Source organism: Nicotiana tabacum, chromosome 13, assembly GCF_000715075.1.
Source record: "Nicotiana tabacum cultivar K326 chromosome 13, ASM71507v2, whole genome shotgun sequence".
Taxonomy (NCBI): domain Eukaryota; kingdom Viridiplantae; phylum Streptophyta; class Magnoliopsida; order Solanales; family Solanaceae; genus Nicotiana; species Nicotiana tabacum.
Window position 1 is genome coordinate 25,468,627 of NC_134092.1, and position 24,746 is coordinate 25,493,372.

Consider the following 24,746-nt stretch of genomic DNA (forward strand, 5'->3'; position numbering starts at 1 on the left):
AGCACGATGTTAGCCAACCAAGTTGGATATTCAACCACTCTGAGAACCTTAGCTTTGATCTACTTGGTGACTTCTTCTTTGATTTTCAAACTCATATCTGGCTTGAACTTTCTGAGCTTCTGCTTTACCGGCGGACACATTGGGTTGGTAGGTAGTTTATGAGCCACTATGGACGTGCTAAAACCGGTCATATCATCATAAGGCCATGCAAAGATATCCTCATATTCCTTTAGGAAACGAGTGTATTTTTCTTTCTCTGATGGTGAAAGGTGAATGCTTACACGTGTTTCCTTGACTATTTCGGAGTCTTCTAGATTAACTATTTCAGTCTCATCCAAATTGGACTTAGGCTTGTTTTCAAAGTTTTCCACTTCTCTGACAATTTCCTCGGGCATTATATCCTCTTCTAGATCCTCTGAATCATTATCCTTATGTTGCGTTGTCTCATTACATATCACAGTCGTAAGTTCATCGGGATAGGTAATAATACTATAGAAAAAAGCGTAAAGAATAATAATAAATACTAAAAACAACAATGCATTTAGATGAATCTTGAAACGTCAAACAGGTACGGCTCGATGACCCGAGCAATTATTTCAAAACAAAACATGCTTAAAACAAAATACTGAAAATGTTTTAAATGCTCGTAAAAATTTCTTTCAAAATAAATGATGCTAATTGCAGGCTACCCAGGAACTCGATGGGCCCTTGATGGTACAGCAGTCCAGTTCTTAAGAACAGCTCCCTTCTCCACGGTCTGGATAATGAGGCCTTCCACCTCCTCCTCCTCCTCCTCAACTATCGCACTACAATCCATGTCTTCATCATCCAGAAACATATTCCTTATACCAGCTAGAACTTCATCTTCTTTGGACTCCCACATCATGTCAGCTTGATGAAATGACTGGCTCAAATGTGGTATTGGTTGCTTTAGAGGGTAATAAGGACCACGCCATGGTGGCGACCAATTCTGATACTCGTGCCAGGTGTATTCACACCCAAGCCCAAAAGTTGTGCCGTGACGCTTTAACCGTATTGGTTTGGTGGTCCCCTGGAGATTCTTACTGAGACCTTTGCCAGGCTCATACCCTGTCCATGCCAATATGCCTTCTATCTTACTGTTCCACCATTTGTCCTTTTCAATTGCGTTGACGCGCTCGATGTGATGGTATGTTTCTCCACCCAACTTCCTTCTATTCTCAATGTCCGGAACAGTTTGACTGGTATAAATGGGATTACTTCTGTCCCCATGGATGATCATTTCCTGATGGTTCCACTCAAACTTCATGACCTAATGTAGAGTAAAAACTACGGCCCCAGCGGCATGTATCCAAGGTCGTCCCAACAATAGGTTGTAGGTAGTAGATATGTCTAACACTTGAAACTCAACATCAAACCAGGTTGGGCCCATCTGTAGGCTGAGGTTGGTCTACCTAGTTGTGGCCCTTTGAGACCCATCAAATGCTTTCACATTCATTATTCCTGCTCGTATCTCGTGCAGGCCTTTACCTAATCTTTTCAGAGTAGTTAGTGGACATATGCTAAGACTCGAACCCCCATCTATCAGGACTCTGGCAATGAACTTATCCTCAAATTTCACTGTGATATGCAGTGCCCTGTTGTGACTTAGTCCTTCTGGTGATAGCTCGTCTTCATAAAAAGTGATCTTGTGGCTTTCCAACACTTGTCCTACCATATTGGCCATCTCTCCACTGGTAATGTTGTTGGGTAAATAAGCCTCATTCAACACTTTCATCAACGCGTTCCTGTGTGCCTCAGAATTTTTTAGTAGTGATAGAATGGATATCTGAGTAGGGGTTTTGTTCAAATGATCAACCATAGAATACTCCCTAGCTTGCACCTTTCTCCAAAGATCATCCGGGTCGGTTTCAATGGTGGGCTGCCTGGAAGCGGCTTCTTTACTTATTTCTCCCAAATGCTCGGGCGTGTAAACCCTACCAGTTCTGGTCATACCTTATACTGCACCAGTTTCTTCCATTTTCCCCTTTCCTTTCCTTCTTGCTTCTGCAACATAATCCCATGGTATAGTATTAGACTTATAAGATGGTGTAGGTGCTACCATCACGATAAAGGGTGCATTTACTTCAACCTCAAACTGAGTTGGTGTAGCTACCTCAACTTCGATTGGTGCCTGAGTTTGTACCATGATTGGTGTGAGAGTGACTGGAGATATTTCAGGATTATCCCCTTCTCGAATGAGTCCAATTGACCCCTCTGAGTCTCATTCTTCATCGGTCTCTATCATGTTTACCCCTCCGTCCTTGTGATCCGGGAGAGGATTGTTACGGACATTGGGTGCAGTATCCTTTGCCTGTATGACTTTGGTATCAATTAATGTCTGAATCTTATCCTTCAAAGTACGGCACTCATCAATAGTATGACCTTTCATGCCTGAGTGATAGGCACATGTCTTATTTGGATTGACCCATTGAGAGGAATTTTCCATGGCAACAGCGGGAATGGGAGTGATATAACCGACAACCTTCAGTCTCTCATACAGTTGGTCTATAGGTTCAGCAATTGGGGTGTATTGTCTGGGTGGTCTGCGGTCGAAATTTGGTCTAGGTTTTTGGTAGTTTTGGCGGGCTGGTGGTGAGTGGTAGTATGCAGGTTGGGTGTTATAGGTATGGTAAGTGGTGGCAGGTTGTTGGTATCTGGGAGGTGAAGGCTGATATGTGGGTGGAGGTGTTTGGTATGTGAGAGGAGACTTCGGACCTTGGGCTACCATTACTGCACCTACTTCTTTCTTCCCGGAGATACCTCCTGACTGCAGGGCCTTATTTGTGGCTTGGAGTGCTTCAAAATTTGTCACCATTCCGCTTTTGATCCCTTCTTCTATTCTCTCTCCCAACTTGATGATATCAGAAAATTTATGGTTCTCAATAACCATCAATCTTTCGTAGTATTGCGGATCCTAAGCTCTGACGAAGAACTTATTCATCTGTTCTTCTTCCAGCACTGGCCTTATTTTTGAAGCTTCAGACCTCTACCGAGTAGCATACTCGCGGAAAGTTTCCGTTGGCTTCTTCTTGAGATTTTGAATGTCGAAAATGTTTGGTGCATTTTTTGTGTTAAACCTGAACCGATCCATAAAATCTAATGCCATGCTTACCCAATTAACCCATTTCTTTGGGTTTTGACTGATGTACCAAGACAGGGCATCTCCAGTGAGGCTTCTCATGAACAGATTCATGTGGATTCTTTCATCTCTACCAACTCCTACAAGCTTGTCACAATATGTTCTCAAGTGCACCTTCGGATCACCTGTTCTGTTGAACATTTTGAACTTGGGAGGTTTATAACCCTCTGGCAGTTCTACGTCCGGCTGAATACATAAATCTTCATAATTCAAACCCTCAACGTCTTTGCCCCCTTCGACATTTTGAACCCTGTCGGTAAGTTTCTTGACTTCTTCTGCTATGTTCTTGATGAGCAGGTCCTTCTCGGTGGATTTGGGTATTTATAGGGTCTGTTGTGGGGTGTGGGGTAAGGTTTCCACATATATGGGATTGCTTTGGTGGACTCAAGGAATTTAGGCGTAATGGTCATCATTGGTTGAGTTTTGCGGGTTAGGAGTAGGCTGTGGTGCATTCTGAGGAGTGTGGTATGTGGTAGTTGGTGGGCACTAGGTCGGATGATGATGATGCAGTGGAGGAGTTGGTGCTGGTGGAGGATTAGCATTTCGGGAGGATTTTGCGGGTGCTGGTTTTGTGTGTTTTGAGGAGGTGTTGAGTTTTGGGCATTTTGTTGGTTGATATCGGGAACATTCAGGTTAAGGGAAAGGTTTGCCAGGTTACGGACCTGCTCAAGTTCCCCTTGTAACTCCAGTATCTTTTGCTCTAATCGCAAAACCAAGTCGTTCTGTGCCAGAGTACCCCGACCATCCGAAGTTTCAACATTCTCTGCATGTGTAGTGTTGTGTTTCCTGATGCCGCTCAGATCATCCATCTTAGCCTTTCCTTTGTTCTTAGGATCACTTGGAGGAGGAGGAGGTGGAGGACTTCTAGATCTGGTATGATATGTCGATGATGCAAGTATGCACAAACCAACCTTAGGGGGTGGGTATAAACAAAGAAAAGAAGAAAAACAAAAAGGTAAACAAGTCAGTAAACAGTATTAAAAGGATATTTACGATATTTAAACACGTATTGCAGAATTCGCGTCCTAATTTGGGTGACCTCATCGTGCCCGAGGTAAGCCTAGCGACATATAGTTTTGGAGAAAACTCAATGCCGATAACTGCATCATTTCATTAATATAATAAATAGACCAAATCTCTACTAAAATTATAAAGAGTCACTAGTGGCATTTGCCTTATTACAATCAAATTCTAAAACGAATCTAGAAAACATCATTCTTAAACTACTTGGTCCCAGAGGGACCTTCTCCAAGCGTGGCCTACTTAGCCCCATCAATTTGATTCCCCAAGTCGCGCATGTCCAACAGCAAATACGCCCTTGCTAGATGTCCTCCCTCAATGCCCTCTGCGTTCTGACAATCCGAGACCCTTTTTCTCATCTTCCCCTCATGTTCCATCAAACCCTGCTCCAAATACTCCAACCTTTCTATTGATTTAGTAGCGATTCCCCTCCATTCATTGATTGCTTCCATGTCCACTTTATGTTGTTCCAAATGCCTGAACTCAGATTCAAAGACCCTTTTGCTCAACCTCCTGTATTTGACTTGTACTTCAGCAGCATCGTCTATGACCCTATTCCTCAAATCAACCCCTGACTTGACCTCCCCTGCTATGTCATCGACCAACCATGATGGGTAGAAGTACACATGGCCAGCATGATACCTGTCTGGCTCAATGGTATCTTTCTCCACAATAATCTTTTGATGTCACATGTGTTGTGCCTCACATTTGAACGGAATGGCATTCCCTTGGAAGTCTGCTTTGTAATGAACCATTTTGGAAACTTGTGGTATAACCTGTTTTCTCCCAGCTTGGCTCATGACTCTGATAGGAGCATAAGGATAGATTTCCCTTAATCCGATTAGCACTAGATGAGGAACATCTCTCGACCTGATGATGAATTCACTGCTAGGGAACCACTCGAACATCCAATATACCTTGTCATCAGTCAAATTGCTAAAGAAATATACCCAGCTTACTGCATTTCCCGGTTGTGCAAACCTGTATGGGATAAAAGCCATTCTTTTCCATGGTCGCCGCAGAAATTCTTGACGGTATGGTACCCTTTGAAGATGTTCCAACAACCATATTTGCAGTAACAGATTATAACCCTCAAAATGCCTATATCCTTTCTTGCAACGGTCCAAGGCTCGGTATATCTACGCTACGATCATTGGGACAATTGTGTATGTATGTCCCTCAATTCCATCCATTAGGGTCTTAGTAACCATAGCTAAGCGAGTGTGAATCCTTTCTCCTCGTATTGGGAATACCAGCATCCCCAGAAAATAGAAAATGAACACAAAAACCCGGCGATGAGTCCAACCCAGAGACGGTAGGACTTGTTGTGCCCATAACGCTCGTAAAGGAAGTCGAATGGTATGTAAGATTTCTTCAGACAGACAAACTCATCATTTTTCCTGAAACCCATCATTTTTAGAAAACCTCGAGACGTGTAATTTTCTGGTACCAACAGACCAAGGTAGTCCCAGGGAAGCCCAGCAAAGCCTCTTATTTCCTCTAGAAGGGGAGTCATTTCTATATCACCAAAATGGAAGATGGCCCTCTTCTTATCCCAAAACATAGTAGCGGCCTCGATCAGTACATTGTTTGGCTGAATGTCCAACAAAGAAGGTAAATTTCCAAGAACTCTTTTCACATGGTTTTTGTCACTTGGCGAGAGATTTTCCCACCAATCTAGAAACAAAGGTGGGATACTTCGAACCATGCCGAACCTGGGGACTTCATGCCTCATTTCTACAAAACAAATAAAGTTAGACCTTTTTCCCTCCGGATTCGACCGTTTACACATTAATGATTAGCATATCGGGACGTTTTCTCCAAATAATGCACATATAATGATCGTGCCAGTTGGGATTATGGAAACCTCGATGGGCTTTGGACAAGGCTTGCCTTAGAAAGTTATTACGCGGACAGCGTTCTAACCCATACTAGGTTTAGACATGATGCATCCACAATTTATATTAGAGTGGGGGTTTCTAGAAGAGTCTAGACCGGTACCCTCAAGTGGACAACGTGAGAGGGGAAGGCACCGCTGATCGACTAGTTTTACCGCAAATAAGCCTTTTCAAATTTTAAAAAGGGTAATATAGGAAGAGCGCGGACACTCATCAAGTGCCGCTATGGTATTAATTGCGCACGAGTGAAATATGATGTAGAGCATGATTTAAGCAAAGATAAAACAACACGTTGTCAAGTATTTTGCATAATAAAAGTGATAAATACAGTATTTAATAAATGTAAAGACAGAAAAGAAAGAAAACAGGGAAGAAGTTAGTTCATATAAAATTATAATAAAGCAATAAAGGGGTAAGGATCGGGAAAGTCATGATATGACAAAATTTAAAAAGTTGGAGCCATATTGTAACCAGATTAAGCGAAGAATTGCATGTAAGTTCATATAAAAGGGGAAATAGGGAAGGGGGTGTGCACATCGCAATAAGAGGGAGAATGGGAGCGGGATGTTCAAGTATCAGCAAAATAATAAAGACACGCTTATTGGGAGAGACTAATTCATATCGACCAAGTTCGCAATGGTAAGAGCCTAAATATATCCCCAGCAGAGTCGTTATGCTGTCGCGCCCCTTTTTCTCACGAAATCGGGTTTCGACATTGACAACTCTTTTAAAAGGAAGGGTTATTCAAAAGAGATAGTCACCACCTAACGGATTAAGGTGTGTTAGGGCACCTATTTGCAAATGACTCGGGTTTACTAGTTTGCATCACCAAAGATCGGGTAAGGGCTCAAATTACCTCGAGGAGAAGGTGTTAGGCATTCCTCGAGGTCCACAACAGTGGGTCCCGGCCAAACTCGAATTATTTGAATTAGTGTAAGAGAAAGGAAACAGTTTGAACAAATAAAGAAATATTGTAACATGAATGGTGGGGGGGTCCTAAGTTTTTTAGCCTAAAGGATCACCCCGTGCAACATAAATAATATTTCGTAACTCTCTCAAGATGGGGTGTTACTCATATTATTCAGCGAGCACAGACTATTATCTCCTACTACCCGATTACTATCTTTAAGTTGTTTACCTAAAGCGCTCTATTTAATTCTAAGTCGTGCCCTACCCGTCCCATGCCTATGGTCCAGGAGGCATTTGGACCTCTATTTCAGGGTGGTTCTAGACCTTAACTTAGGCTGCTCAAAAGAAAAAAAATACTAAGCGACAGACAAAAACAATTAGGACTCTCAAATAGAAACAAGTATGGGCTCAAGTTAGCCTGCGCATTTAGACATCAAATGCACGCCAAACTGATTAGCATTGACATATTTTATTAATTGCAGAATACTATAGGAAGGATATCTATGTGATATTGAATGAACGAGCAGGCAGTCATGTATAAAATCAGTTTCTTAATACGATTATTAGAAACTACATAAATTTTCCTACTGATTTTAGCATAAAATGATTAAGCCTATTAGCATGGTATCTAGGTGTTTTATGCAATAGTAAATAGTGGCAAGTCAGAGAAACAGACCCAGAATTATTTGTATTATCCCTATAAGCATGTTTTCCAGTGAGGGTAAAAATACAGTATTTGGAAACTCATGAATAAACAGGCAGAATTAAATTGGTTCGAACCTATAGGCATGCTTATTACAATTTGATACAGTTTTAGATCCTATAGGCATGATTTCTATAATTTGATTAGAACAACGCGTAAACAGAAATTTGCATACATATTGGATCATACCAGAACATAATTGAACCAAGCATTGAACCTATGGACATAGCTGCTAGCATATAATGACTGAACATAATAAAGTACCTATAGGCATGATTTTCTAACACATCACATATGATAACACATTGTTGGACCTATAGGCGGGATTTCTACCCAACTTATTGCAAATGTAAAATAGGAACCCTTTCCCAATTTCACTAACACCCCAGAATTATTATTACAAATAATTATTACAGACTAGAATTTAATAAATAAATTACAAAGTAAGTGTAACTATAGGGAGCCTACAGCAGGCCCAAATACACCTGAACAGGCCAGGCCTTCCACTCACAATAGCTCCAAAACCCATGTTCATAGATACAAAGTAACCAGTTGTTGAGTGATTCACTAATATATCAAGACTAAACATACAGAACCCAAATCCCTAGTGTGTTAGAGTTCCCAAGGGCTTCAAGAACCCAGGGCAGTGCTCACACTAGAGAGATCAGAGGACAGAACCTAAGTAGCCTTGGCTTTCAGCTGGCTAGGAGGAAGAATTCAAAAGGATCAGGGGAGTAGAATAGGATTAGGGAATCTACTGAAGGACAGAATCACATATTGAGCATATATGAACAAATAGTAGACATGCTTAATCCTAAGCATACTTAATCAAGGTTTAGGAATTAAATCAATCACATGCTAACAAGGCAAGTTCATAAGTAGATACATAGTGATAACAGAAGATCTAGATTAGACTAAGTGCAGGAACTAGTGTCATAAGAAGGGATCCCATTAACTAGCAATAGGTCGGGACATGTTAAAACTGATTAAGGCAGTTACTAGAGGTGTCATAATATAGTAAGAACAAAGTCAAACAGGCCACATTATAACAGGTTCAATAAACAGGCTTATAAATTTGTTAATGCACATATCTATACATGGTTAACCATCCCATAGGAAAAGGTATGAGAGCATGTTTATAAACAGGTTCATAACAGACTGAATTTTAAAAGATAGTCATCAATAACATAGTAATAGCTTTTAGGATAACATAGTCTAATTGAAATAACACGTTTAGCAAATAATCATAGTGAAATAGCAGAGGGTCTAATAACTCACCAGTTGAGATGAAACAGGGAAGAAAGGGATCCAACAGTGTGGTAAATATCACCAACAGAAGCAAGAAATTGGAGATTTTTGTCCTTGGCTTTCAGCCGGCTAGGAATCAGATTACAGAATGAGATTATTCAAGAATGAAAGCACACAACTTTGTTATAGTAGTGAAAGATTTTCGAACTAAGAACTTCCAAGTCTTTTTCTCTTTTTTTTAATAGGGAAGTGGGGAGGGGTTTAAATAGTGCAGGGATTAGAATATAAACATAGAAAATAACTGGTTTAAACACCAAAAAAGAGCAAGTACTTAAATCAGTAAAATTGAAGCCTAAATTTTAGGTAAAAATACACAAGATTGGCAGAAAATAAGGCAAAAAATCACATAATGCGTATAATGAACATAGACGAGAAATTATTCACAAGAAGCACAGAGTAGAACCGGATTTGGTTCAAGTAAAAAAAAGGTCTGAAACCCTAATTTGGGTAAATCACAAAATCGGCAGAAAAATAACGGCAAAGAATCACATATTAGCATAAAACGAACATAGATAGGAGATTATTCAAAAAGAAACACAGAATCGAACCAGATTTGGTTCAATTAGAGAATATCTGAAACCCTAATTTAAGGCAAGTAAAAGGAATCAACAGAAATAGACAGATTCATGCGTAACAGAATGAATATAGACGAAATAATGCTAAAAATCAAGCTTGAACCAGTTTTGGTTCGAATCAAAAGAGAATCTGAAACCCTAACCTTAGGGAATCAGCAAGATACGAACGAATCGGGCTTACATGTTCAAAATAACGCGTTTGGACTTAAGGTCGTCCAAATTCAAGAGGTAATGATCGATTTGGACAGAATCAAATATGGGGTACTTTCCATGTTTATGCAAGTACCTAAGTTATTCCATAAAATAGCACCAAATAAGGGAAATATCTCGAGATGGTAGGTGAATGGGGAAAGAATCCTATTAGGAACGGGAATTGGGGGGGATTTTAGTGAGGCGGCGGGATTAGGGTTCATTAGAAGAGGAAAACAGAGGCAGCGGATTTGGGAAATGAGGGTTAGGGTTTGGGGGTGGGAGATATAAGGAAAGGGAGGGATCGTTTATGAGCCGTTGACCATTTCTTATCAACGACTGGGATTTGAGCGGACTGAGTTGGGTTTAATTGAGTGGATAAGGGTAATTGGGCCAGGGGTATTAGGCTTGGGGTAATTGGGTAGGTTTGGGTAGTTTAGGTCCGAAAATTTAATTGAAAATTGGGGCCAGATTTTAAATACCAAATTTATAAAATAAATAATTTATAAAAAAATGAATAAATAATAAAAATATCATTTGTGCATAAAAATGATTAAAAATAATTATTTAACACTATAAAAATATAAAAGGTTATTGTTTTGCATAAATAAAGTAATTATAAGCATGTATGGGCTATTATTGCAAAATGTGCAATTTAGCCTTAAAAAATGCAAACGTAATTATAAAAAATGTACTAAAAATATTTAAAACCTAATATGGGTGTAAATGATAAATTTAGATGATAAAACCATCATAAAATAATTTGTAAGATAATTAATAGATATTTATATATAATAAAATATCGAAATAAATTGATTTAAAGCCTTTAAAAATTATAGAAAATTATGCTTGTAGATCAAATGATGATGCATGTGCACTATCTTGAAATTATATATATATATTTGGAAAATATGAGGAAAAAATTGGGTATCAACAATGCCTTGAGCAGAAAGGTGGAGAGTATGGGTAGTTTGGCATTCATTTCAGTAAAGGAGAGGCCGATAGCTTTGGACATTCAGTCCTTGGCTAACAGACTTGTGAGGTTGGATATTTTAGAGCCCAGTCGAGTTCTTGCATGCGTTGTCACCCAGTCTTCACTATTAGAGCAGATTAAGGCTCGCCAATACGACGATCGGCACTTATTGGTTCTCAGAGAGACGGTACTACAGGGTAGTGCCAAGGAGGTTACATCCGTGAAAATGGTGTTCTGTGACTCTAGGGTCGTCTATGTATTCCTAATGTGGATGGATTAAGGGTAAATATTCTAAAAGAGGCACACAGTTATCGGTATTCTATTCATCCAAGTGCTACGAAGATGTACCGCGACCTGAGGCAGCATTATCGGTGGCAGTGGATGAAGCAGGGCATAATTGAGTATGTAGCGAGGTGCCTAAATTACTAGCAGGTTAGTATGAGCATCAGAGGCCAGGTGGCCTACTCCAGCAAATGGTTATACTTGAGTGATAATGGGAGCGCATCACTATGGACTTCGTAGTTGGGTTACCTCGGACCTTGAGGAAGTTTGATGCAGTTTGGGTCATTGTTGACAGGTTGACCAAGTCGGCACACTTAATTCCGGTTGTGACCACGTATTCTTCAGAGAGATTGGCCCAAATTTACATTTAGAAGATTGTTCGGTTGCACGGTATGCCTGTATCCATCATATCAGATAGAGGCCCTCAATTTACTTTGTATTTCTGGAGAGCAGTACAGAGTGATTTGGGGACCTGGGTTAAGCTCATCATAGCCTTTCATCAGCAGACCGATGGGCAGTCAGAGCGGACGGTTCAGATCTTGGAGGATATGCGCAGAGCATGTGTGATTGACTTCGGAGGGTAGTGGGATCGATTCTTCCATTTGGCCAAGTTTTCTTACAACAACAGTTATAAGTCCAGCATTGAAATTGCTCCATTTGAGGCTTTATATAGTCGACGATGTCGTTGGCCCATCGGATGGTTTGAGCCCGGCGAGGCTAAGTTATATGGTACTGATTTGGTTAAGGATTCCTTGAAAAAGGTAAAGTTGATTCAGGAGAGACTTCGCACATCACAGTCCAGACAGAAGAGTTACGCAGATCAGAAGGCGCGTGATTTATCATTTATGGTGGGGGAGAAGGTTCTCTTGAAAGTCTCGCCAATTAAGGGAATCATGAGGTTCGGGAAGAAGGGAAAGTTGAGCCCAAGGTTTATAGGTCCATTAGAGGTGTTGAGACAAGTTGGGGAGGTTGCTTATGAGCTTGCTTTGCCTCCCAGTCTATCGGGAGTTCATCCGGTTTTCCATGTGTCTATGCTCCGAAAGTATAATGCCGACAGATCGCAGGTGATAGACTACAACACGGTTCAGTTAGATGAGAGCATGGGTTATGAGGAGGAGCCAGTTGCCATTGTTGACATGCAGGTTCGTCAGTTGAGGTCCAAGAAGATTTCCGCAGTAAAAGTTCAGTGGAGGGGTCAACAGGTTGAGGAGGTAACTTGGAAGACCTAGGAGGACATGCGGAGCAGATATCAATACTTATTCGACACTCCCGGTACGATTCTAGACCCGTTTGAGGACGAACATTTGTTTAAGAGGTGGAGAATGTAACGACCCAACCGATCGTTTTACTTTCTAGAATTTCGTTCCCTTAAATAAGACTCCCCATATGTTCTTTTACAGTTTTATGACTTTCGGGGATGGTTAGTTCGGGTTTGGAAGGGTTCGGGATGAAACCGGAACACTTAGTTCCTTAATATTGGCTTAAAAGGGGAAAGTTTAAATTGGGTCAACATTTGTAGTAAACGATCTCGGAACCGAGATTTAACAATCCAAATAGGTTCATATGAAGATTTTGGACTTGGGTGTATGTTTAGGTCGGGTTTTGGATGACCCGGGAGCGTTTTGATGCATAAAGTTGAAAGTTGGCGCATTGAAGGTTTTAAAATTCTTTAAACTTGGTTTGAAATTGGTTTTGGTATTATCGAGGTCTGTTTGGGATTTTGAGCTAGGGAATAGTTCCGTATGATGATTTAAGACTTGCACGCAAAATTTGGCATCATTCCGAGTTGATTTGGTAGGAATTGGACGCACGAAAGTGTTTCTAGAGGTTTTTGAGTTTCATAATTCGATTCATGCGTTTTGGCATCCGACTCGTACTTCTAGATGTTATTTTGGTGTTTCGAGCACGCGAGCGGGTTAGTGTTTTGTTGTTGGATGTGTGAGTGTTATTGGATTGGGTCCGGGGGCCTCTGGTGTGGATCAGATTGGAAATCAGACTCGGAATTTGGCTTGGGGGACTGCTGGTGCACCAGTTCTAGTGCATCCGCACTTGCAAGATTTTGGCCGCCGGTGCGAGCTTTTGACCGCATATGCGGTTTTGGATAAGGGGTCTGTGACCCGCAGAAGCGGAGGAATTTCCGTAGAAGCGGCCTCACTACTGCGATGAAGGAGTCGTAGGTACGAGAAGGGGTCGTTCAGGCCCGGGTCACAGGTGCGAGAGGCGAGCTGCAGAAGCGGACTCGCAAGTGTGGTGCGGTGCCCTTCCACAGGTGTGCCCAAAGCTGGGGTAGGTTTCTTCTGCATATGCAGACCTTTTTTCGCAGAAGCGGCGTCATAGAAGCGATCCAAGATCCACAGAAGCAGAATCGCTAGAGGTAGTGAGATCTTTTAATGTCGCGACTTAGGCAATTTTAGCTCATTTATTTCATCTCTTAGGCGATTTTGGAGCTTCTTGGAGGGGAGTTTCCACCTAGCTATTAAAGGTAAGTAATTTCTATCCCACGTAAGTTAAATACATAGATTATGGGTAGATTTTAACGTGTAAAATTATGAAAATTGTGGGTTTAGTTGAAAAAACTAGGTTTTGATAAAAATGGTATTTAACCACAAAAATGATTATGGAATTGGGTGAAAATTAAATATTTGAGTTCATGAGGTTATGGTTAACAATTATGTTCAAAAATTTCAGGAATCCATGCACGTGGGCCCTGGGGTGAATTTTAGAAATCTTTCAAATTGGGTTGAGTAGTTACTCTAATAGCTAAATTATTAACTTTTGAGCGTATATTAATTATTTTATATGAAATTTGGCTAGCTTCGGATTGTTCGGCACTAAGTTGGGTCCTTAGAGTAAATCTGTGGTCAGAAAGCGAGCATTGAGATGAGGTAAGTCTCTTGCCTAATCTTGTAAGAGGGAATTTGCCCCATAGGTGATTTAAATTGCTATTTGATTCTAATTGTGGGGTATGCGTACGCACGAGGTGACGAGAGTCCGTGCGTAGCTACTAATTATGCTTAAGTTCGGGTAGTTTAGGACCCAAATCATGAAATACTTGCGATATTTGCACCCTACTTGTTAATGAAAGTGCTTAAATTATATTAAAACTTGTTAAAGGATTTGTAAAGACCGAATTTCACTTACTTGGGTTTTGGCGGGTCACTTGACCGTTAATAGAAATTGTGCTTCTTTGTATATTAGCCTTATAATAGCTTTTAAATCGGATGCTCATAGAGTAATCTCTCTTCTTGTGGAGTGGGCTGAACGCCTCGGCAGTATAATAGATGCATCTATGGTTCGTGCCACTCGACCCTCGTCAATGTACACATTATTTTGGATCGGGTCGTATGACCTCGGCATAAATCGTGCGTGTTAATGCTTGGAGCCCGGCATCTATGGTTCGCGCTGCTCGACCATCAAGCATACTATCTTCTTATGCAAGATGAGAATCAAAGGAAAATTCATGTCAATTCTCAATTTCCAACAGATGGTGCTTCTATTATGGTGAGAAACCAAGGATCTCAGAATCATCAAAATTCTACAGGATCTCACTTCAACCCTCAGCACAAAATTGGAAACAATTCCTATAAAGGAAACCCTGGATATAAAGGAAAGAAGAATGTACAAATGTGTTCCTACTGTAAGCTGACTAAACACACAATTGGAAACTATTACAGACTTGTGGGATTCCTTGCTGACTTCAAATTTATTAGGAACAAGAGAGTTCAAAATTTTGCAAAGGGCAACTCAGTTGCTACTGTTGTAGAAGATACAGGGGAAATTCATAGCAACATGGTAGAAGGACCTCAGTTTTCTCAGAAACTTTCATCAGACCAATTCAGCCAATTGGTCAATCTTCTGAATCAAATACAACAGGACGGGGAGCTACCCAGGAAGCTAATGAAAATTGTGTTGCTGGTATACTATTTACCAATCCTCCATCCTGTTATTCAGTTACTGATTCTAATCTTACCAACTCCTGGATCATAGATTCAGGGGAAACTGAGCATATGTGTTTTAATACTAAAACATTCTTATTCTTAGTACCATTACCTGCTCATGTAATGGTATAATTGCATAACTCTCCTAGGGTAAAGGTCACTCATGCATGGAGTATTTCTATTTTTCCAGGCTTAGTTTTGGAAAATATTCTTCACATTCCTTGTTTCAGATATAACTTACTCTCAGTACATAGGCTTTGTCAAAAATTAAGATGTCTCTTAGTTTTCACTTCTTTTGGGTGTATTTTGCACGGCCCTCTCATGAAGAGCCCTCAAGTTTTTGGTGAAGCTAAGGGCCGCCTAGTATGACAGAGTCTAGGAATTTATCTTCGGAAACTATCACATCTTTATTTCCAAAATCTTTTTCTAATTCAGTTTCAGCTTCTTTTTCTTTTCCTATCTTAGCAAAAACAGAATCTGATGTAAGACTGTGGCATGTAAGATTGAGACATTTGCCTTTCAATGCAATAAAATATATCAGTTCCATTTCATTTGTTCCTAATAATGTGGGTAATTGTGATGTATGTCCTCTAGAAAGACAATCTAGATTACCATTTCCAATCAGTCAAATCAGAACTAAGCAAGCTTTTGATTTAATTCACATTGACACATGGGGGGCTTATAGGACTCCTACTTACAATGGATATAAATATTTTCTCACCATTATAGATAATTTCAGTAGAGCAACTTGGACTTATCTATTGAGCACAAAAGGTAATGTATTTTCAATTTTGAAGTGTTTCTTGAGCATGGTGGAAAGACAATTCAATGCTAAAGTAAAGGTTATCAGGTCAGATAATGCTTTAGAATTAGGGAAAGCCACTGCAGCTTCTTTGTTTCTACAATCACAAGGCATTTTGCATCAGACTTCATGTGTGGAAACTCTTCAACAAAATAGGATTGTAGAAAGGAAGCACATATGTTTGTTAGAAATTGCTAGAGCTCTTCTATTTCAGTCCAAGGTACCTATATGTTACTAGGGAGAATGCATTTTAACAGCTACTTTTCTAATCAACAAATTTCCATCTAGAGTGCTTAAAGGTAAACTCCCTATGAATTGCTATTTGGGAAAGCACATTCTTATTCTTTCTTAAGAAGTTTTGGTTGTCTCTGCTATGCCTTTACCTTGCCACATAACATAGGAAAATTTGAACCCAGGGCCACATCATATGTTTTAATGGGCTATCCCATTGGTCATAAAGGATACAAGCTACTGCATCTAAGAAATTCTTTGTCTCCAGGGATGCTCATTTTCTTGAACATATTTTTCCTTTTACCTATATTACGTCAGATCACCCACCTCATATATATCCTAACCCCTACATTCCCTACACCTTCCTTCACCACTGATACTCCCTCACGACAAACCTCACCTGCACCACAGGTTCCTCCCACACCTGGTAGCACTCTTAGTTATTTCCCTAAGCATTCAACTTTTCCTCCTTCATTTTCTTCTATTCCTCTTGTCTCTCCTATATCTTCTTCCCCTCCAGTTCCTCTTAGGAGATCCAGTAGAGATAATATATGTACTCTACCTAGTTATCTTAAAGATTATGTTTGTAATAACATCTTTATCATTGATGTCACTACCTCTTGTCTCACCTCTCCTTGCTCCCCATCTCCATTTTCATTCTCCGCCCTTACTAGTTCTAATCAACATCTCCTACAATCAGTTTCTACTCTTTCAGAACCTACAAGCTATTCTTATGCTTGTTCCAACCCAGGTTGGATCCAAGCTATAGACTCTGAACTTAAGGCATTAAAAGAGAATCACACCTGGAATGTAGTTCTATTACCTTCTGGAAAGAAAGCACTACCCTGTAAATGGATTTACAAGAACAAGCACCATGCTGATGGTACTATTGAAAGACTCAAGGCACATTGGTTATAAAGGGTGATGTCCAGAGAGAAGGCATTGATTACACAGAGACCTTCTCTCCAGTTGTCAAGATGACAATAATCAGGTGTTTACTTTCTATTGCAGTCAAGAAAAGTTGGCCTATCTCTCAATTTGATGTAAGTAATGCCTTTTTACATGGGGAACTGCAATAAGAGGTTTATATGAAATTTTCTGCTGGTTTACCCCCACCAAGTCCCAACCATGTTTGTCAACTTAAAAAGTCTCTTTATGGCTTGAAACAAGCCTCAAGGCAGTGGTATACCAGGCTTGCCACCACTCAGTTTCAAGGGTTTTTCCTCTTCTCTAAATGACTATTCTATGTTCTTTAAGAGAACAAGAACGCTCATTTCTATTGTTGATGTGTACGTAGATGATATCTTACTTACAGGGGATAACATTGTTGAATTATCAGATCTAAAAATATTCCTACACTCTGAGTTTAAAATGAAGGATCTTGGGCCACTTCACTATTTTTTAGGCATGGAAATTTTAAGGAAACAACATGGATTGATTATTACTCAAAGAAAATTTACCACTGACTTGCTCAAGGAATTCGATTGCTTTAATCTCCCACTGGTTTCTTCCCCTCTTAATCCATCTTCCAAATTGGTTGTTGATTCTGGACCTCCATTAGCTGATGCTTCCATCTATCGTCGACCAGTGGGCAAGATAAATTATTTAACACACACGTGCCCAGATCTTTCTTTTGCAGTTCTCACTCTCAGCCAATACATGCAACGCCCCTAGATTGGGCATTTCACAAATGCGATGTGTGTTCTTCGTTATCTTCGATCCAGGCCAGGCCAGGGGCTATTTCTCGATGCTCAGCCCTCTTTTGATCTCTTGGATTTCTGCGATGTGGATTGGGCTTCCTGCCGCGACAGTCGTCGTTCCATTAGTGGAGTTTTTATCAGTTTTGGTGGCTCATCGGTGTCTTGGAAATCCAAAAAACAAGCTTTCGTGTCTCTCTCTTTCGCAGAAGCAGAGTATCATTCAATGCGTCACTTAGTTGCAACACTCACATGGTTGACTTGTTTGCTTATAGATCTATCAGTTCCTCCTCCGATTCTGGTTCCCATTTTCTCCGACAGTCAGGCTTCCATCCACATCGCCCGGAATCCCATGTTTCACAAAGGACTAAACACGTCAAACTGGATTGCCATTTTGTGAGGCAACAATTCCTTTCCGGCCTCATTTCCCTTTCTTTTCTCCCCTCAGAATTGTAATTTGCTGATTTATTCATAAACCCTTATCAGGGCCTTCTCACAGATCGATTCTTGGTAAGTTGGGGTTGTCTTCTACCCCCTCCAACTTAAGGGGGGATGTTGGAATAAATCGATCTCAGCATTTTATTTCACAAAAAAAGAGTCGATGAAGAAGAAGAAAGACCAAGGCTGAAGGTCAAAGATGAGCAAATAGCGGACAAAACAAAGTTAGGACTTGGTCTTAGTTTTTGTTCTGAAAAGTCACATGAGAAGCAACGTGGCATCATCCCAGCCAATGAACACAACAATGATGGATCTAATCTGGATCGTTGAAAGCTCTCTCATATTCTAGATCCTTCTCACATGCACACAAAATGTCACATGAAGAAGGAATAATTAGTTAGTTATATTGTTAGACTTAGACTAGTAGAAATAGAACAAGTGTACAAAATTAATAGGCTATTCTTTTATTATTTAATTTCTTTACTAGTGATACATTTATATAAATACATAGTCCTTTGTATAGTGAATTCATTCAGAAATACATAGAAAATTTCGCAAACTCTCCTCTCAATTTCTACATTTTTGGGGTCTTTACGAAACTAGCTAGTCATATTTAGTATTTACTTTTTCTAGCTGGTATATATAGATTATGTATTAAATTTATATAGTTATACATATAATACATGGTTTATTGTATATACTATATATTTATGGCTATTTTTAGTTCAAGCAATTAGGTGGTCGGCTATTTAAGTTAAATTACTTTTAAAAAAATAGAACCTTTTATGAAACATTTTTATTGGCTGCCATCGACCACCATGAAATTTTTATTTAAATACAAGGATTTATTCTATACATGGATTTATTAATGCAAGAGCCCACTGTTCCAACTTCCAATGGGAACAGCCTGAGCCAAATTAGCCATACTTTATGCAATGTTTTTGGGTTGTACTTTTGTTCCTTCTTCTTCATTGTTTATACATCTATCTCTTCTTCTTCCTCATATTTATTTTCTTCTTATTCATGACAATAATGATAGAGAAGGAGAATGAGCTCTAATGTTAATGTTCTTAACAAAGAATCAATAGTTCTTTATTGACTAATAAGAGATTTCATGTGTGTCTTTTACGTTTTGAATCTGTATTGATCTCTCTAATGTTTTTAAGGTAATCACAGTACACGTTCATGTCAAATAATATTTAGCGTCTAATGCACCGCTAACTTAATTTTATATATATATATATGACATTATCTAGGAACCTATACAGATATTGAAATATTCGTGACAATTGTACATCTCAATGTTCAAAGAATCTCAAATGCCAACTTGGTCTTTTTAAAACTCATGAATGCTTTTAACGTTTTAAGATTTCATGAGTGCTTTTAATAGGAAATCTGTAAGCATATGGATTTATTCTTTGGAAACATCTTAGACAAATCAAAACGCTTGAGCAAAGTTTTTTTTTCATCTTCTTGTTCTTACGTCTATGTTTTCGTCTTCCTTGTTTCCATTTTCACTTTAATTCATGACAATAACGATAGCAAGGGAGAATCGAGTCCTAGTGGTAATGTGTTTCACCAAAGAATCAGTCTATCATGGATTAGTGTATTTATATTAAAGAATTGTACTAACACAAACTATTGTGCAAAACTCAATTCAGGTTTCTAGACAAGGCTGCAATTATCTTGCCCGGCCAGACTCTGGAGCAGCAACTCAGGAATAGATGGAGGCTTTGCAGCATTGCTGAGATTGAAGTTACTAAATTTGCAATTCGCACATTCCCTATGTCAATGACCTTCATTCTTGGGGGGGGGTTATGACTTCTTTGTCGTATACCTACTTTCTGGAGCAAGCAAAGACTATGAACAATAAGGTTGGACACCTAAGAATTCCTCTAGCTGTATTCCTATGGTTCCAGTTAGAAGCAAGAGAACAATTTCCAAAATTATATCACATACTTGTGAATTGGCGATGGGGTTCAGAAGCATGGGCAGGAAGTCGAAAGCAGGAGGGGGAGAGCAACAAGGGCAAGGCAGTGTCACAAATGATGGGAAGCAAACGGTATCGCAATCAGCAGATGCGAAGAAAACGCGGAGCATCAATGTACTTTAAGGTATCGTACCACTAGAATTGTCACAAGCAGGTATGAATAATACACCAGTTCGTCGTAATTCGATCAGTAAAGATGAGAATTGCTTGGTGTAGAGTAGTGGGAAAAGCTCATGGGCAGATATGGTAGAAGAAGAGGTGGCGAAGGAAGTAGGGTTGGGGAAATCACAAAATGCTATGAATTCATGGAGTAAAGTAGTAAGGCCAATAACTACGACCGAGGGATTCGATTTATGTAGTGAGGAAGTGACTGGACAAAATGTCAAAATTACAATTGATGATATTAAGGAAGAAGTTGAGTATTGGAGTTCAGCAGTGATTTGCTATGTGTTGGGATCTAACCCTCCATTGACAATAATTTATGGGTATTTTCGGAGAATTTGGGGGAACAGGGGAATTGATAAAGTGGCACTCATTAACAAGGGAGTGTTGCTTGTGCGATTTTAGACTGAAGAAAGTAAGATCAAAACTATCGAAGAAGGAGTCCAGATGTTTGATTATTGTTAAACCATGTAAACGGGACATTGACATAAAGAAGGAGACCATTGATAGAATTCCTATATGGATTAGGCTCATAAGATTGGATATCAAGTATTGGGATAAGAGTGCTCTCACAAAAATTGCATGCATGGTGGGAAAGTCATTGAAGGCAGATAGAGCTACAACACAGAAGGTGCGACTTACTTTCGCTAGAATACTTGTTGAGGTGTCAATTAACCAGCAATACCTATCAAGAGTCATGTTTGAAAATGAACATGGAAAGATTATAGAGCAAAGGGTTGTTTATGAGTGGAATCCAGTGCTTTGTACCACATGCAAAAATTTTGGGCATGAGCAACAGGAATGCCGAAAATATATGAGGAGGGAGGAGGTCAAGAAATAGCAAGGCCAATGTAAAGAACAGAATGATCAACAAAAAGCAGACAATGGTGGGCAGGAAAGACCCAAGAGCACTACTGGTACTATAGGGAATGAATGAGGAAAGACAAATGAAGTCATGCCAGGGACACAACATAAGAAGAATGAACCTGAGGCAGGGAATAACGATGCTACAATTGCTAGAGGAACTGGGAAAAACAGTAAAACTGCAGCACAAGAGAGGTGACTCTGAAGCTAAGGAACTCTTATGCAGCACTAGCACAATGGAATGAAGAGAAAGCAAAGTCTGGTGGGAACATAGCAAGCTCGTCTAGCCCCGTAGATAAGCAAGTTGTAGCGGGACCTAAACATGGGAAGGGTGGGGGATACCCTCTTCATAATGGATAATATTGGTTGTTGGAATTCCATGGGCCTAAATAAGCTAGCAAAGCAGAGAGAGGTGAACCTGTTTCTGCATAATGTAAAAGTTGGGTTATTTGAGCTCTTGGAAACAAAGATTAAGAGGGAAAAGTCTCAACAAGCATCTCTTAATCTTTGTAATGGTCGGTCTTTTAGCACAAATTTGCTGAAACATCATAGGGGTAGTATATGGCTACTATGGAAACCTCAGATATATGAGGTTGATTTGCTCAAAGTTACTGCACAATTAATGCACTGTAAAGTAAAGCACAGAGGTACTGGAGAACAGATGTACATTACCATAGTCTATGGTTTCAACGATCAAGCTCTTAGTAGAGAGTTATGGGAGGATATAAGTAGGTTGTATACTCAGATACATAGACCATGGGGAGTAATGAGGGATTTCAATTGTGTCCTATAAAGAGAGGAGGGGATGGGAAGGCCAGTCATTGTTGCAGAAACAACAAAGTTTAGGACTTGTGTAGAGGCATGTGAACTACACGACCTAAGATCAACAAGGTCCTATTTCACTTGAAATAATAAACAAGAAAGGGTTGACAAAGTAATGAGCAAGATATATAGAGTATTAGTGAATAGTAATCGGTTGCCTCAACTTCCTACTTTCACAGTTTATTACATGGAGGAGGGGTTATATGATCGTAGCCCTGCTATTATCATATGGGAAAGAGGAGGAAACAGAATGAAGAAACAATTCAAGTACTTTAATATGTGGAGCTTGGAACCAAACTTCATGATAAAGTGGAGGAAAGCTGGCAGCTGGTGATCAAAAAAACTAAGCAGTATCAAGTGGTGGGAAAATTGAACAGGTTGAAAAGAGTATTAATGAGAATTAACAAGAATAGATTTAGTGAGATGGAAAAGAAAGCAGACCATGCAAAAGAGGAATTTCTAGCATGCCAAGTTAGAATTCAGGCAAACCCACTGGATTATGAATTACATAAGCAGGTGAGAAGGCTAGCACATGAGTGTAGTAACTCAGAAGAAGCTAGATGTCAATTTCTGAGGCAGAAAAGTAACATGCAATGGGTAATACAAGGTTCTTTCATAGTTTTATGAAGGCCAAGAGGAACACAAATAGGATATTTTCAATAAGGGATGCTAATGGGGATAACATAACAGGGGTGGAGGGGATTGCAAAAGCATTCACTGATTTTTACACTACTTTATTGGGTACAAGCAGAGGGGGTAGAGATCATATTTATAGTAGTTTAGTAAAAATTGGACATGTGATGACTGAAGAGAACATGAAGTTATTGTAGGTTACATACTCAGAAAAGGAGGTGAAATAGGCTTTATGGGCAATAGCATGGGATAAAAGCCCTTGCCCGAATGGCTATGGGAGCCAATTCTTCAAAGATAGTTGGAGAATAATCGGGAAGGACCTAACTGTAGAGGTGTTAGAGTTTTTCAGTACTGGAAAACTACTACATGTGATGAATAATACAGTAATTACCCTTGTTCCAAAAGGAACACATGTAGACTCTGTAGGTGATTACATGCCTATAAATTGCTACAATATTGTCTATAAGGTTATATCAAAGATGTTATGTCAAAGATTAAGGAAAGTGTTGCCTGAAATAATTTCAGCAAACCTAAGTGCTTTTGTAGAAGGAAGGTTTATTGCTCAAAACATCCTAATTTATCAGGACCTAGTACGATTCTACAATAGGAAGAACACTACAAAAGACCACCTTATAAAAATTGATCTCAAGAAAGCCTATGACTCGGTGAATGGGGATTTGTAGAAGAAATGATGCATGCATTGAACTTTCCCTGCAAATTCATTCGGTGGATAATGACATGCATCACAACTACACAATATACAATTGCTATCAATGGTGGGCATATATAGAAATATTACAGGAAAGCGAGAGCTAAGACAAGAGGGACCAATATCCCCATTATTATTTGTAATATGTATGGAGTACTTTGCAAGAATAATGGAGTTGGTGGCTGAACAAGAAGGATTTGCTTACCATAAAAAGTATAAGGGGTTGAAGCTGAATCATCTCTGTTTTGCAGATGATGTATTAATATTTTACAAAGGAGATTTCCAAGCTATCGTATTGATGCGAAAAGGATTGCAAACTTTCTCTAATGCATCTGGACTCACCACAAATGCTGCCAAATCAAATGTTTTCAGTGCCAACATGGATGAACAATGCTTGAATGACTTGTGTGAACTGACAGGGTACAAGAGGGGGGCACCACCACTCAGATATCTAGGGTTTTCCATCTCACCAAGGAAGCTATCAGCAATGGACTGTGAAACATTGGTGGATAAGTTGACTATGAAGGTGAAATGCTGGGGGTCAAGGAATCTATCATATGCATGTAGAGTATTGCTGGTAAATATTGTATTACTGTACATATACTCTTACTGGTCGACCATTATTGTGTTTCCAAAGAAAGTAATAAATAGCATCATAGCAGTATGTAGAAATGTTTTATGGTATGGGAAAGCTTACACAAACAAATCCCTACTGGTTGCATGTGATTTAGTGTTCAGAACAAAGAAGCAGGGTGGACTGTGGATACATGATATTGTTGTATGGAATGAAGCAACAGTAGCAAAGTATGTATGGAATGTAGCAGCAAAAACATACAACTTATGGGTACGATGGTGGATCACATATACTTAAAGGGGAGTGCATGGTCGCAGTACAAACCTCCTCAAGATTGTTACTGGTATTGGAGGAAAATCTATATAACTAGAGACAAATTTGCAGCAGGTTATATGCACAACCACTGCCTAACTGCTACTGGGGAATACACGCTAAGTAGTGGTTATAGTTGGAAGAAAGGGTCTATGGAGGACTGACCTTGGAGAAGGTGGGTATGGAGTGGGATGAACATGCCTAAACACAGCTTCATTTATTGGCTAGCTACACACAAACGACTTCTGACAAATGATAGAGTGAAACATATAGGAATTTTCCAAGACAATCTATGTGTGATATGTGGTAATGAAGAGGAGACAATTGAACACCTATTTTTTAAAGGTCAGCTATCGGAAGAATGCTTGGGAGGTAGTCTGAGATAGCTGAACATTGGTATAACTAACACAGAATTTTGAGGTCTAGACAGAAGGATGATAAGGCAAGTCAAAGAGAGAATGTGCAGGGCATTTGTGCTAGCAACATTACCAGTTGTGGTGTATTACATTTGGAAAGCAAGAACATAACATTATGGGAACAAAAGGTCCTAAGGCCTG